This window comes from Acinonyx jubatus, chromosome E1 (assembly GCF_027475565.1).
Source record: "Acinonyx jubatus isolate Ajub_Pintada_27869175 chromosome E1, VMU_Ajub_asm_v1.0, whole genome shotgun sequence".
Taxonomy (NCBI): domain Eukaryota; kingdom Metazoa; phylum Chordata; class Mammalia; order Carnivora; family Felidae; genus Acinonyx; species Acinonyx jubatus.
The window spans coordinates 35743151-35758601 of NC_069397.1; the positions used below are offsets into that span (position 1 = coordinate 35743151).

General features: G+C 48.3%; 1 protein-coding gene and 1 long non-coding RNA gene across 5 annotated transcripts in view; one reads left to right on the forward strand and one right to left on the reverse strand.

Moving 5' to 3' along the window:
- CALCOCO2 (calcium binding and coiled-coil domain 2) overlaps positions 1-3480 on the reverse strand; it is a 27768-nt gene extending 24288 nt beyond the window's left edge. For 2 of the 4 annotated variants that reach the window (XM_027033998.2, XM_015078560.3), the window contains exon 1: positions 3346-3480. The gene's annotated coding sequence lies outside the window, so the exon portion shown is untranslated. Of the gene's footprint in view, positions 1-2103; positions 2197-2898; positions 2923-3345 lie in introns of those variants that run through there. The other 2 variants (XM_015078561.3, XM_027033997.2) reach the window with 2 other exon arrangements.
- On the forward strand, positions 2644-6651 carry LOC113592624 (uncharacterized). Its single transcript, XR_003412532.2, has 2 exons — positions 2644-3258; positions 6385-6651. It is a non-coding gene; the product is annotated as an uncharacterized LOC113592624 (long non-coding RNA).
- The last annotated feature ends 8800 nt before the right edge of the window (positions 6652-15451 follow it).

A 15451-nucleotide genomic window follows, 5' to 3' on the forward strand; every position in this document is an offset into this window, starting at 1 on the left:
GTCTACAAGCAAACGGTCGAGTATGGGAAGATAACGCAGAGATTCAACAAACCGTCAGAGGCACTTTACTTGGACTGTGATTTTTCAGCTCAGTTTCCGAAAGGATTAGGGTTCTCAGAGGATGTATGCAATAACAGGCAATGGATTTTCAAATGAGTCCCCTGAACTGGCTTCTGGCTTCTAAGAAAACCTGACACATTTTCATCTAATGAGCTTTTCAAGCCTAATCTACTACTCCCAGGACCGTTCTATGAGGGCATAGATTCTGTTATGCTCTCCTGAAAAGGAACAGCTAATGCTACTTCGGCTCTGAGTGAATTCATAAAGGACACGGGTATGCTTTTTAGCAGAAAAATCTAAAAATACTGCAAAGCTTCCTGGTTCAGATTCTAACAATGCAAATACTCAACCAAATCAACTCACCAGTTTTTCTAAAGATTCTCCCCGTGTATGCCTAACCAGGAAGAAGAAATAATCTTAAAAATAAAAATAACTAAAAAAAAAAATAACCGAAGTTCTGTCATAGAGTATGCCCAACATTTTTGCATCAGCCTTTCATACCAGTGGCCACATGTTTAGAGAAATAAAGACTATCAGTAGTGTCTCTGGATTAGTGCCCAGAAGGAAACCAAATGTTTCCACAGCGAAGAGAGAAATGCAAACCAATTCTTCATTTGGGAACAGTAAAAACAAAGATAAGCAAAAAAACCAAACCACATTTACTCTAATTCCTTCATTCTGCTTATGCAACTTTCTAAACTAGTAGCAATTAGCAAAATGCATGAACGGATTTGAATCCCACTCCTCCCAGGCCCAAGAAGAGATACGTACTCAAAACTACCCTTAGAGAACATGGACAGCAGCCACTCTGGGTGTAAGGATGGCCATGAGCAAAAGCAAAGACACACAGTCACTGATCTTCAAACTATTGAGCCACTTGTTGGAATCCAAAATTTCCAAGTTCAGGGGCACCTGGGTGGCTCCACTGGTTAAGCATCTTACTCTTGACTTTGGCTCAGGTCATGATCTCATGGGGTTCCTGAGTTTGAGCCCCATGTCAGGCTCTGCGCTGACAGCACGGAGCCTGCTTCGGATCTTCTGTCTGTCTCTCTCTGCCCCCTGCCCGCTTGCACTCTCTCTCTCTCAAAATAAACAAACTGAAAAAAAAAAAAAAGACTATTAAAAAAACAAAACAAAATTTCCAAGATCATTCTAGTTTTTTTTTTTTTTTTAAAGTTCGTTTATTTTGAGAGAGAGAGAGAGAGAAAAAGAGAGGACACACACATGTGTGCACCAGCAGGGGAGGGGCGGAAAGGAGAGACAGAATCCCAAGCAGGCTCCCGGCCAGCAGCACGGATCCCTATTCGGGGCTCGCGCTCATGAACCCTGAGATCAAGACCCGAGCCGAGATCAAGAGGCGGGCGCTTAACCGACTGAGCCACCCAGGCGCCCCTCATTCTAGTTCTTTACCTAAAATCTTTCAGAGTACCTTAGAAAATTTGTGGACCTCCAGGAGGCTTTTAACATTCCTCCTTAACAACGGTTGGGATTGGCTGCCCAGCTTGTGCTAAGCAGGCCCTCCGCCACACCCCACACCAGCAGAGGCAACGGTACCAGGGAAGAAAAGAAAAATCGTTCTGGGACAGGAGATGCAGGCAACCAGAAAAAACGGTTTGAGAGGCTCAAAGCCGTGTCCTCCACCTCTAACTTAACGAGATGGTACACTTTTTCCTTGAAAGGGGTGACCGTGCTGACCCCTGAAATGACATGGGTGGGGACAGCGTTTCAAGTGTAGTGAGTGGGAAGGGAGCGAGGCTAGGAGCCAAGGGGCCTGGGTTCCTGTCCTAGCTCTGCGATCTTTAAATTTTTTTTTTTCAACGTTTATTTATTTTTGGGACAGAGAGAGACAGAGCATGAACGGGGGAGGGGCAGAGAGAGAGGGAGACACAGAATCGGAAACAGGCTCCAGGCTCTGAGCCATCAGCCCAGAGCCTGACGCGGGGCTCGAACTCACGGACCGCGAGATCGTGACCTGGCTGAAGTCGGACGCTTAACCGACTGCGCCACCCAGGCGCCCCTGCTCTGCGATCTTAACCAACTCACACTCCCTCCTTTTAGGCCTCAGGATCCTCATCAGTAAAACGCATGGATCAGGCTAGAAAATCTCTAAGAAACTTTCCAGCGATCATGGTGATCCTAAGTGAAAGAAAAAGAAAGCGAAAGAGGTCATCTACACGGCCTCTCTTGTCATCCAAGGAAAGAAGGAACCATGGTATGATATCAACAAGCACAAAGTTTTTAAAGAGCCCTGGATGTACCACCTGACTTGAAAGATACTACAGCTTGTCGACACTAAGTAACTCTCACTGTCTCTCTCGGGGTCCTTTCCACTCCACAGCTGTCATACCTGCTCAAGGGTCGAGTTTCAGGTAGAGGCCCTTTGAAAATACCCGTGAAAGTGAGTCACCTGGATAGTTCCTAGTCATGTACTCTCCCTAATCTACAAAGACCGACTGCATTAAAAGTCTTTTGTTTGAAACGGTTTTTGCCAACAGGGGAAGTTAAGTTGTAATACATAGCATCTGTGTTATTCTACTCAGCTCCAGCAAAGGCCACTTGTTGGCTTGCATCAGGAACAAAGAATCCAAGTGATCCGGAAAAGTTAACACGCCTGGGAGGGGTTGAAATCCTAACGGGGAACATTAGCACCTACACTGAATTGGGGTGAAGGTAGCGGTGAGGAGGGGCTACAGGAGATCAACCGTAAAAAAGCAGGTCACTACTCTCTTTCTTCTCGGCTGCCTAGAATATCTCCAATTACAGAAGGCCTCATCTGAAGGAAAGGGGCTTTGGGGATCACGGACAGGGAAACTGAGGCCCAAAGAGAAAGTAACTTGCCTAGGGTGACCGGGCAGAGCGCCGCCGCGGCCTCGAAGCAAACAGCAATGCTGATGTCGTCAAGGATAGGGATTAAGGAACTGCCAAGACCTCAGCCCACTGGGGGGTGGGGGGTGGGGTAGATGACGCTGTGACGTCAAGACCCTGACTCGCCGTCAGAGGGGTCCCTTCTGCTCAAGGAGCCTGCCACCCGGCCACAAGCACTGAAGCTCGGCCCTCCTCGGGAGAAAACTGCCCCTCAACCCTCCAAGGCCACGGGAGGGGCTCCAGGGACTCCATGACGCCACTCACACTTACTGTCACCCTAGGAAGATGGAAGCTGGTGAAAACCGAAACTAGCCACATCTCTGCCTGCCCAAGGTGCCTCCTCAGGAGTGGAAGTCTGAATTTGGGGAACCCGAAGGCCCAACTGCCCCTAATTGCCCTCCTTTCACTCCAGGGACTCACCGGGGGTAGCAGCCGGCGTCGGCACAACAGCAACAGGGCAGGGCAAGGGACAGGGGCGGGGCTAAAAACTCCTGGGACCGCAGACCCCGTCTGATCCCGCCCACCACGTCACAACGGCTACCAAGCTCCGCCCTCGCCGCGATGTTTGCTGGGACTTGTAGTGCTCAGGTGACTGAGCCCCAGGGGCGCTCTGCGGCTCTTTGTGCTTTTCGCCCATCCCAAACAGCATTCTCACCCAAGGAGCCTATTTTTCCCTTAGAATGAGCTGTTTACTTACCTTTAAAAAAAAAAGCCCAAAACTTTACTTCTTCCAGTCCTGAACGAGAAAGGGCCATCGAGAAGTCATCTTCATTTTTCTCCTGCCCCCACATCACACTTCCCTAAGAGTCTTATAGATGAGACCCCCTTTGGCATTTAATCATGCCTCCCCTGCCCCTAAATAAAGGAGATCCAGCAATCTCCCTATGTGCCCCACTTCCTGTGTCTCATCATTCCCTCTCTATAATGAAATTATTTTTTAGTGTTAACTCTGTCAGGGTAGTTCTTACTAAGCACAAACTCAGAATCCTGCAAAGTCAACTTGGAAATTCTCACCCTTGATAGCTGATCGACGGCCTGCCTTCAGCAAGAATTCTGTTAAGGCACTTCAACAGGAATCCCCTCCCACCCTTGATGTCTCCCTTTAGTAATTTTTCATGCACTTGTCCTTATCGTATTTGGAATTGAGCACCATATGTCTCCTCTATTGTAACGGTCCCTGTGGCAATAGTCCTGGATAATGTCTCTCTTACGGGTTTAGCAAATGTCAGAATAATTATTTCTTTAACACTGCACATGCTTTTCTATGGACAGGTAAATTGAGAAGTGCCTCTTCTGTAAGGAGTAGCATCCATCTAAATCTGGACAGAAACTTTTCTGTGCAGTCTAACGCGGGGGGATTTATGCCCCTGAAACCACTTTACATTTCAGGTAGGGGCATGAGCATTCCTTATTGTGTCTTCTCTCAAGACTGGTGGCATTCAACTGAGATGAATGCATGGTTGGGAATAATGAGTAAATCAGGGACTGGGGCTTCTTTTGAAAGTTCAAATCACCTTCTGAGTGACCAAAATTATGCTTTTCCATTTTTTTAAAATTTTTTTTTTAACGTTTATTTATTTATTTTTGAGACAGAGAGAGACAGAGCATGAACGGGGGAGGGTCAGCGAGAGGGAGACATAGAATCTGAAACAGGCTCCGGGCTCTGAGCTGTCAGCACAGGGGCCCGATGCGGGGCTTGAACTCACGGACCGTGAGATCGTGACCTGAGCTGAAGTCGGCGCTCAACCGACTGAGCCACCCAGGCGCCCCTGCTTTTCCATTTTAAACTCCGTCTACAGGGATAAGTGCCCTCAGTATCCTGGATACATCTCCCTTAATTTTACTTAGTGGCTTTCTAAAAAGCCCTTGGAACTGAAATCTCCTACCCCTACATACCTTAATGTCTATATTAACACAACTATTTCATGACACTCTTGTGGGGAAGTTAAAAATGCAAATGAATCCATTGTGCATTTTAGGAACTGCCTAAAAAAAAAGAACCACTGATTGTTTAAGAGAAAGCATCACATGATAGATTCTAAGAGCCCTTGGCCTCAAAATCCTTGCTTGGCTGTGTCCACCCATACTAAACTATGATATCATGACCCTTACCCTACCCTAATCAACTTTTGCCTCTATCTTTGCATTGAAAAATCCACCCACCCCTTCCCCAAACCAACTTCAGAGTCTCAATAAACACCACTATTTTGTCTTTCTGCCTCTGTGCTGCTGCTACAACTTTGGCAAGAAAGTATCCTTGTGGGGTGCCTGAGTGGCTCAGTCAGTTAAGCCTCTGACTCTTGATTCAGCTGAGGTCTTGAGCTCAGGGTTGTGAGTTCAAGCCCCATGTAGGGCCCTGTGCTGGGCAAAAAGCCTACTTAAAAGGAAAAAAAAAAAAGACTGTCTTCTTTCTCAGTAAGGTAAGAATGATCTCAGTTTTGTCTTATCAACAGGTTGTTTTGTTGACATTTTGGGAAGCTAAGTTCGATAGCGTGGAATAAAAAACATTGATTAGTTTGTGATTTATTTCCAATAGAAGTGTCAAGGGAAGGCTGCAAGTGGAACCCTTTATAACTGGATATTGAAGGAATGGGAATCAATATTCAGACCTACAGAGAAAATCCTCCTCTCCTATCTTCAAGTGTTAGGAATGGAGACGAAGACTGGGGATGGGGGTAGTTACTCTGCCTGACACAGTGGGTTTTCTCATTGAATCCTTACAAGGGAAGCACTTTTTATTACACCCTTTTCACAGATGAGACAGTTGAGGCTTTGAGACGTAAAGTTACTTGTGCAAGCTCACCCAGACAGTAAGTGCCATCAGAAGACTTTGAACTGAGCATTCTGACTCAAATAAATGACTGTGCTCTTAATCATGACTCTCACCATATTTATTCTTCATGAGAGTTCGGTAATCCATACGGGCAGACAAATGCATAAATGAGTATGATACCCCATGGTAGTGGCTTTAGAAGAGGAATTTACATAGTGCTAAGGTAGCATAGAATTCATTTTTCCTAGGGGCAAGAAAGAAGGTTTCATAGAAAAAGTGGTAAAGAAAAAATTATTCTGAGGCCTATTAAAACAGAAAGGAAAACTTTATTTGGGACGGTTGTAATAGGAGCATTACAAACAGAGAGAGATTGTACCCAGTTCCAAAAACAGTAAGGACAAGTGGGGATTTACAGCCAATCAAGCAGAATGAGGGAGTCAGTGGTGGAAAATTACTAAGAGGAGAAGACATCAAGAATGGGGGGTTCTTGCTAAACTGATTTAATAGGACTCTTGCTGAAGGCAGGCTAGGGATTGATCAGATAGGAAGAGTAAGGATTCTCTCTAAGCTGATTTAAGATTTTTGCTGAAACCGGACTTGAAAGAGGACCTCAACTACCTCCATTTTGACCTCAGTCTGTACTTTCTAAGTAAAGTTTTCTTTTTCCTGCTTATCTCTTAATTCAGGCAAAAGAACCCGCAGGCAAATCATCATGATGGGAACCAAAACTACCCCTTCAAGCAACGACGATTGCCCTGAGCCAGCAAGACCCCACGTGACCTCAAGACAACAATGACCTGACCTTCGCTTTCCACCTGCAGTACTCTCTGACCTCTGTCCCACATTTTCCTTACAAAACCCAGGAGTATTTTCGGCACTTTGGAGATTGTATCTCAGAGGGTCCACTGTCTTCCCGGTGTTGCCCTTCCCTGAAATAAATTCCTTCCTTGTTCTGCCACCTGTCTTTGCATTTTGTCAGCGGTGAGTGGCTGAACCTGGTCTGTTTGCCCCCCCCCCCACCCCCTCACCCAGAGCCAGGTGCCCTGGTACCCCTGCACCCCAGCTGTGGACTTGGCAAAGGCAGACATAGAAGCCCAAGGTTGAAGCCGCGTCAAGAGGGCTCAGAGGAGCCCAACCAAAGTTTGGTCAAAGAGTCTTGGTCAAAGGTGACATTTGATTTATTTTGAATAACAAGCTTGGCCCGCAGGAAAAGGGATGGAGGAGAAACGACGTGGAGAGAGGGAATAGTCCTCCCCAGTGGTGCTCTCCAGTAGGATTCTCCGCAACGAAGGCAGTGCTCAGTACCTGTGCTGACCGCATGTAGCTGTCGAGCACTTAAAATGTGGCTAGTGCACCTGGGAACTGGGTTTTATATGGAGTATTTACTTATTTGTTTGGAGAAAATCAAATTTAATAGCATATGCAGGTACGTATGGGGAACCCACACAGACATGGAAATTCCCTATCAAATTGAAATTTAAATAGATATGTGTCAGCACTGTCCTGGCTGGTGCAAAGCTACAGTATCTGGGCGACAGGGGTGTGGACTGTGGGAAGGAGAGGCAGGAGGCAGCCTACAAGATGTCCAAGCAGCGGCTCACTTTTACCCCTGCGCTCGCTCCAGCCCTGCCCAGCTGTATCCCGTGGCAATGACTCTGGCGTTTAGACTCTCCACTCCCTGGAAAAAGGCAGTGAGAGGAATTTTATCCCTTGAAGCTCTCCGGCTCTGTAACCGCCTAAGACTCTGCAATTGGATGCCTTACAGAGCACAGAGAGTTTCTTTTTTAATTTTAACTTTATTTTTTAAAATTTACATCCAAATTAGTCAGCATACAGTGCAACAATGATTTCAGGAGTAGATTCCTTCGTGCCCCTGACCCATTTAGCCCGTGCCCCCTCCCACAACCCCTCCAGGAACCCTGTTTATTCTCCATATTTATGAGTCTCTTCTGTTTTGTCCCCCTCCCTGTTTTTATATGATTTTTGCTTCCCTTCCCTTATGTTCATCTGTTTTGTCTCTTAAAGTCCTCATATGAGTGAAGTCATATGATATTTGTCTTTCTCTGACTGACAAATTTCACTTAGCATAATACCCTCCAGTTCCATCCACATAGTTGCAAATGGCAAGATTTCATTCTTTTTGGTTGCCGAGTAATACTCCATTGTATAGATAGACCACATCTTCTTTATCCATTCATCCATCGATGGACATTTGGGCTCTTTCCATACTTTGGCTATCGTTGATAGTGCTGCTATAAACATGGGGGTGCATGTGTCCCTTCGAAACAGCACCTGTAGCCCATGGATAAATGCCTAGTAGTGCAATTGCTGGGTCGTAGGGTAGTTCTCTTTTTAGTTTTTTGAGGAACCTCCATACTGTTTTCCAGAGTGGCTGCACCAGCTTGCATTCCCAAGTACAGAGAGTTTCTACGCCCGGCTTTGAGAAAGAGAAGAATTGAATAACCAATGGCAAGAAGGAGACTACTAATTAGGTTGGGATACCATTAGGCTTTCAACGAATGCAGGTTGGGTGTGCTGCTTTGTTTTTTTTTTTTAATTTTTTTTTTTAAGAGAGACAGAGAGAGAGCATGAGCAAGGAAGGGGCAGAGAGGGAGGGGGAGACACAGAATCCGAAGCAGGCTCCGGGCTCCAAGCTGTCAGCGCAGAGTCCGATGCGGGGCTCGAACTCACGAACTGCGAGATGATGACCTGAGCCGAAGTTGGACGCTCAACCGACTGAGCCACCCAGGCACCCCGGGTGTGCTGTTTTATAAACTTTTGGAGAAACAGGAGCCAGGTATGCCTCACATTAACCCTGTGTTTTTAGAATGTGTGGGCAAACCAAATCACCTATTGAACATTTCAGGGGATATTATATGGTCCCTGTAAGAACTTGGGAGGCATATCTTTGTTTTAAAAAGTTACATTAAATAAACTAAAAAGAAAGAGACATTTCATAATCCTACACATATTTTCAAGACTGTTGTCTGTAGAGAAAAATCTCTCTGTTGGACACCCTTCCCTGAATTAGCCAATTTGAACTGATTCTATGGGAAGCATTTTACAACTCCGTAAATTGTAGGTAACTGATTGGCAAGGAATTTCTGTCTGATCTGATAGAGGTTGGACTATTTTGCCTCCTTTCCTTGTGGAAGAAAAAGCAGTTTGGCGTCCATTTGCAATTTCTTTCAACGTTCTTTTTTATCAGACAAATTGTGCTGCTTTTTTGGAACCAGCTGAACCATCTGACTGACTGGCTCCCTACTGAGTGACATAAAATCTTTAACATGCGTTCATTTTTATATCTGTAGGAGAGTCATGCTTTTCCTTTCCTTAGAAAATTCTCTTAACATTTCTTTCAGTTTTTTATGCATACAAGTGCACGTTTGACACGATTATAGTCATAGCCTTTGCAATTTTTTGTTGTTGTTGCTTACTACTGTTGGGTTAAACACCATTTTTTAAAATGTTTATTTATTTTTGAGGGAGAGAGAGACAGAGTGTGAGCAGGGGAGGGGCAGAGAGAGAGGGAGATACAGAATCAGAGGCAGGCTCCAGGCTCCGAGCTGTCAGCACAGAGCCCAATGTGGGGCTCGAACTCACAAGCCGTGAGAGATCATGATCCGAGCTGAAGTCAGATGTTCAACTGACTGAGCCACCCAGGCGCCCCCAAACACCGTTTTATATTGCTATAAACCATATGATTATTGGTTTCCTTTTTGTTGTAATAAGTGATTCTACCATAATTTACTTCACCATTCTATACCCATTGAATATTTAAGTCAATCATTAAACAATTTTGTGAAAAGCAAAGATTCAAGGGGCACCTGGGTGGCTCAGTCGGTTAAGTGTCAGGTCACGTTCTCCTGGTCCGTGAGTTTGAGCCCCGCGTCCGGCTCTGTGCTGACGCCTCGGAGCCTGGAGCCTGCTTCGGATTCTGTGTCCCCCTCTCTCGCTGCCCCTCCCTTGCTCATGCTCTGTGTGTGTGTGTGTGTGTGTGTGTGTGTGTGTGTGTCTCAAAAATAAATACACATTAAAAAAATTTTTTTTAATTAAAAGATAAATAAAAAGCAAAGATTCTGTGTGACCATAACTGCTTGCAAGTCCCACTACATTTTTTTGGGCCTCGATTTCCTCTTCTAATTCTTTTTTTTTTTTTTTAAGTGTATTTTATTTATTTTGAGAGAGAGAGAGAGCAAGCAGAGGAGGGGCAGAGAAAGGGAGAGAGAGAATCCTAAGCAGGCTCTGCACTGCCAGCACAGAGCCCAACGCGGGGCTCCATCTCATGAACCATGAGATCGTGACCTGAGCCGAAACCAAGAGTCAGATGCTTAACGGACTGAGCCCCCCCCACCCCCGGGCGCCTTTCAATTTCGTCTTCTAAACACAAGAGAAATACCGCGTGGCCTGTAAGATCTCTTCTGATTGAAAAAGAACTCTGATTCTGTGACTCTCAGACCTTGCAGACTTAAAGCAAAAAAACGGAACAGAACCAAAACCAAAACCTGGGGTATGAGAAAAAAAAAGGTCTTCTAAGAATCTTTGTCTCATTTCCACTCCCGACGCCATTGTCCCTGGTACAGATACCAAGACTTGCTTTGTGGTTGTGTGTGTGTGTGTGTGTTTTTTTTAAGTTTTTTATTTTGTTTGTTTTGCTCTGTTGAGAGAACGAGAGACAAAGAGTGAGCGGGGGAGGGGCAGAGAGAGAGAGGGAGACACAGAATCTGGAGCAGGCTCCAGGCTCTGGGCTGTCGGCACAGAGCCCGACGCGGGGCTCAAACTCACGAACTGTGAGATCATGACCTGGGCCGAAGTCGGTCGCTTCACCGACTGAGCCTCCCAGGTGTCCCATACCAAGACTTCCTTTGACTGGTACAGGCAGAAGCAGGACTTTCTTTGTTCCCCCATCAACTACTGAGAGGAAGAGTCCCAAACTGAGAAGGAGTCTGTGTGTCAACTGGAGAGCAGACACCATTTTGAGGGGAAACTGTCTTACTATTTAGTCAGGTGGGTGCCTTGGGAACAAAAAGACCGTGAAAAATTTCATACCTGTGCCTGCAGTCTCTCCCTTGGGCACTTTTGCCTCTGAGTTTGAGTTTCGGGGGAGGGGACGGGGTCCAACTTTTCTGATGACTGAAGGAGGCTCAACATGCTGCTTCAACCTTTCACACCCAGGCCCAGAAAAACCCTCGGTGTTTGCCTCAGGGATCTTTCTGTTTGGGGTTTGCCTGGCACAAATCACGGATGCTTTCTGATTTCCTGGCCGTCCCTCCAGCCCTGGAGGGGATGCTTTGCTCTAGAGTGGGGGCACTTCTACTGTTTCACCCCCTTGTCAGCACCCCTGAAAGGACAGGGGTGCCAGGCTCTGGCCTATTAGCTCCCACTGTGGCCAACCCTCTCGTAAATAACCAGTTGTCAGGGATTTTAATGGAAACCCTCTGGAAGTTGTAAATCTTTGCCGCTCCCTCCCGCATCCTTTCCCTCATTTCCATCACAATATCGCTCCAGAGGGACCTCAGACCAAAGCCCAGCTTGGCAGAGTAGATTGGTGGGACACTGGGGGAAAGAAAGAGGCCGGAAGGGGGAGGGAAACAGAGCCGGGACGGTTGGTCTTAGGGAAGCATCTGCTCTCGGCCAGTTGATGACTGGTCACCTGGGCCTCCAGGGCCCTGGAGGTGGGGAGGGGCGCGATAGCCCAGGGCCACCTGGAGGGAAGGGGGACCGAGGGAAGAGGTAGAGGATAGGATGGCAGGGAGGTTTCTGGAAGAGCAGCAGATGGGCCCCTGGTTTCACCTCAGGCCCTCCAGCGTGAATTTAAGCATCACTAACCAGCCTTTCATTGTCCACTTGGGGCTAAGCCATGCCTTTGCCTCTAGGCTCCTGGCTGGGCAGATCAGCTGGTAAAGGGACAGGGTCCTGTGTCGGAGGAAAACTTTCTCCAGCAACTTAGGTCAAAAGGTTAACAGTTTATTTACAGGCATATGAGAGCACTCAGTCGCCAGTAACTGTACAAACAGCTAGGCGTAAAGGTTTATTATGTATCAGTTTTATAAGGGAGGGGGTTGGGGGGGGTGATTAGGGCTTCAAAATGGGCTTCTGATGAGACTTGTTTACACAATTTTTGGAATGTCCAAGTGTCCAGGAACAGAGCCTCCCTGGGGACATAGGGGGCGTCTCAGGGAGAGGGACAGCGGACTGTTGTAAAGCTCTGCTTTATTCAGATAAGGGATCAGAGGCCAGCACGAAGTCTCAGGCACATGGATTGGACACAATGTTCCCAATGAATCTGCTAAAACCTTCATCCTCTCGGAAACTCTCCGGGGACTAACTCCACATCCTCCACATCAGCGAGGATCTTGCCTCTTCCACTAGTCCTTTTGATTACGGCTTCTCTGGGAAGGGCCTGTGTCTCCTCTGTCTCCCCTCAACCGAGGGAAGAGAACTCTATCCTCAGCGTGAGAGTCAATGTTGCAGAGTCTTACCTAAGTCTTACTCCTTGGGACTGAACAATCCTTTCCCGCAGGAGCAGCTACATTTCAGGAACATCAATTCAAGCATCTGGAAATCTGCAGAATGAAGAACAATGGATATAGGCAACAAGAAATCCCCGGCGCCATCCATAAGGGAGTTTCCTGAGAACACTGTGGTTCAGGAATTTTATTTATTTTTTTTTAAAGTGCTTTTTAAAGTTTATTCATTCATGTCGAGAGAGAGCGCGCACGAGAGAGAGCAAGCGGGGGAGGGCCAGAGAGAAAGAGGGAGAGAGAGAATCCCAGGCGGGCTCCATGCTGACAGTAGAGAGCCCCATTTAGGGCTCGAATTCACCGCCCGTGAGGTCATGACCTGAGCCGACCAACTGACCCACCGCCCCCCTTAAACTTCAGGAGTTTTAAATCGATCCTTTGGTCTTTCCCCAATCCTGAACGAACCCAGGTAGAAACAGCTCTGCTGGCCGCCAACCCTTTGCAGGCCCGCAGGAGTCTGGGCTGACACAGGCGGAAACGGAAGGAAACCACGATCATGCGAATCCAGTCATTACTCTGATTCCCCCGCCTGCCAGAGGACAATCAGAATGTCGCTGTGCGAAGCCCAGACCCCGGAGCCCTGCGCGGCAGCCTCTCTCGGCCAGGGGCTCGTTCGGTAGAGGGGCCACGACCCCCCCACTCTCTGAGATGTCATGATTCAGTAAGCCAGAGCGGTTCCTTGCAGGTTTGCGGTATCTACTCTACGGTTGGAGAAGCTAAACCCGGAGAGATGATGTCAACTGCCCGTGATTACACATGCCTGAGATCTTGACTTGGGTCTCAATCCAATGCTGTCTGCGCGGCTCCCCTCTGGTCCCGGCTTCGGCTTTTCATCCTCCCCAGAGCGCCAGAGGACGAGACCGCCCCCCTCGGTGCACCCCACTCGCCCCCCTCCCCCTCCCCCTCCCCCTCCCCCTCCCGGGCAGCTGGAGCTTCCGAGGCAGACAATTCGGATCCGCTCGGCGCCGAGGCTCCAGCTGCGCCTGCGCACGACGCCCCGACGCCCCGACGGCACGGGCGGGGGAGGGCGGGGACCCGCGCAGGGCTAGCAGTGGAGCCGCCCCGAGCGCGAGGAGCGCGGCCCAAGCGTCCTCCGCGTCTCCCGGGACGACCTCGGGCGCTGGCCTCTCAGAGCAAAGGGGCGGTTAATTGGATTGGGGGGGGGGGGGCACGGCCGCCTGCCGCTGGGGCCAATCGAAGACCTGGAAAGCCCTATATGCAAATATATGTGGGCTGGGCGCACCCCAAGTTAGGAGGAGCGCGGGTTGGGCTTAAGGGTTGTGGGGCAGCCAATGGGACCTTGTCTCCTTAAGTCTTTTGAGGAGGGGGCCCGAAAGTGTGGCTGCGAACGATACGCGCAGCAGAGCGGGGGCAAGACGGGGAGATAGGAATTGCGGGTAAGAGCCCCCCAAACCCGATGCTGGCCCTAGATCGCGGCCTCCTAGTGTCTCCCCACGGAAAACCTGGTTCTTCATACCCCCGAAGTCCCCCTCGGTGCCCAGTTCACCAGGGTTACTCCTTCTGTCCTCCCTGGTGGCTCTCTATGGCCAACGCCACTCGCCCTCCCAGTCCCTGCTCCCCCTTGGCGCCGCAGCTCATCTCTTCCCAGCTCCGTACTGGCGTTCACCCCGGAAATACCCTCGCTCCCTTTCTCATCCTCAAGACCCCGATGCCAGGACCTTGCCCTCACTCTCTTCCGTTTCTAGCTCCATACCCCCTCCTGTCCCCACTTCTCACCCGAACCGGTGCACCCTCACTTCCTGCCCTGGATTTCCCAAACCCCGCCCAGGGAGCTGTCCCTTAGATATCTGAGATCCCTGGGAATCGCCAAACTTTCTCTGCCTCCTCCTTCCCCATCGCTGGGCCTTTCTCCTGATCTCCTGATCTCCTTTCTTCCTTTGCCTGGAGAAACCTTCCAGAAAGACACTTCTGTTTTGGATAGCCAGCACAGCCCTCAACAAATGCCCCTGCCCCTCCTTTTCAGCTCCCCCCTTTCCAGTTCCTATTTCTCACCTCCTGAGGGAGAATTCTTCTAGGCTTGAGGAATGTTCTCCTTTGGGATTTGAACCCTAGGAAAGATGTAACTCACATTTGGGAATGAGATGGGAAGGGAGCTAACCTTTACTAAGCACCGGTATGTACCAGGCTCTTCATTCAGTAAGTTATTTAATAGATACACCAATCCTGCTGTTATATTTTCATTTTACATAGCTTTTATTTTAAGCCAAGCACTGCTTTAAGAGCATTATAAATGTTAACTCATTTCATCTTTAAATAACGCCCCAAGATAGATATTATTTTCCTCATTTTCCTCATGAGGAAACTGAGGTACAAAGAAACTCAGTTTCTCACCCACAGTCACCCACTAGGAAGTAGAGCTGGGGTCTGGATCCAGATCCATCTGTCTTTGCTGGTGATGCAGAGTATTGTGCAGAAAATGGCTGGGCGTGAGCCTGCCCTGAACAATGCATCTTCCCCTCAGTTTCTGGCAGAGCAAAAAATGGAATCTGAGTCAGCAAGATTCTGAGTGTTTCCAGAGAATATGGCTGGTCACTCTCAGCACTTCTTACTGGCACAGCCCTTACGCAGTTGAGTGCCCCCATCCCTCCCTTGTTAATCCACATCTTGCTAAGAACCCATTTAGTCCCTGGGCTGAAATTCCAAGGGTGGCTAGAATGAAAAGGCAAAAGTTCATAAAAAGCACCTCAATTTATTCTGCCTGCATCAAAGCTCAAAGCACTTAAAAATTGTTTTTAATGTTTATTTTATTTTTGAGAAAGAGAGAGACAGAGCACAAGCAGGAGAAGGGCAGAGAGACAGGGAGACACAGAATCCGAAGCAGGCTCCAGGCTCTGAGCTGTCAGCACAGAGCCCGACGCGGGGCTCGAACCCACAAGCAATGAGATCATGACCTGAGCTGAAATCGGCGCTCAACTGACTGAGCCACCCAGGCGGCCCGCACTTTTCTTTTTAAAATATATATTTATTTGTCTTTGAGAGAGAGAGTGTGAGTGGGGGAAGGGCAGAGAGAGAGGGAGACACAGAATCCGAAGCAGGCTCCAGGCTCTCAGCTGTCAGCACAGAGTTGGACGCGGGGCTCGAACCCACAAACCGTGAGATCATGACCTGAGCTGAACTTGGATACTTAACTGACTGCGCCACCCAGGCACCCCAAAGCACTTTTCTAGATGTGAAGTTTTTATCTTCTGGTGGTCCGGTAATCACAGAA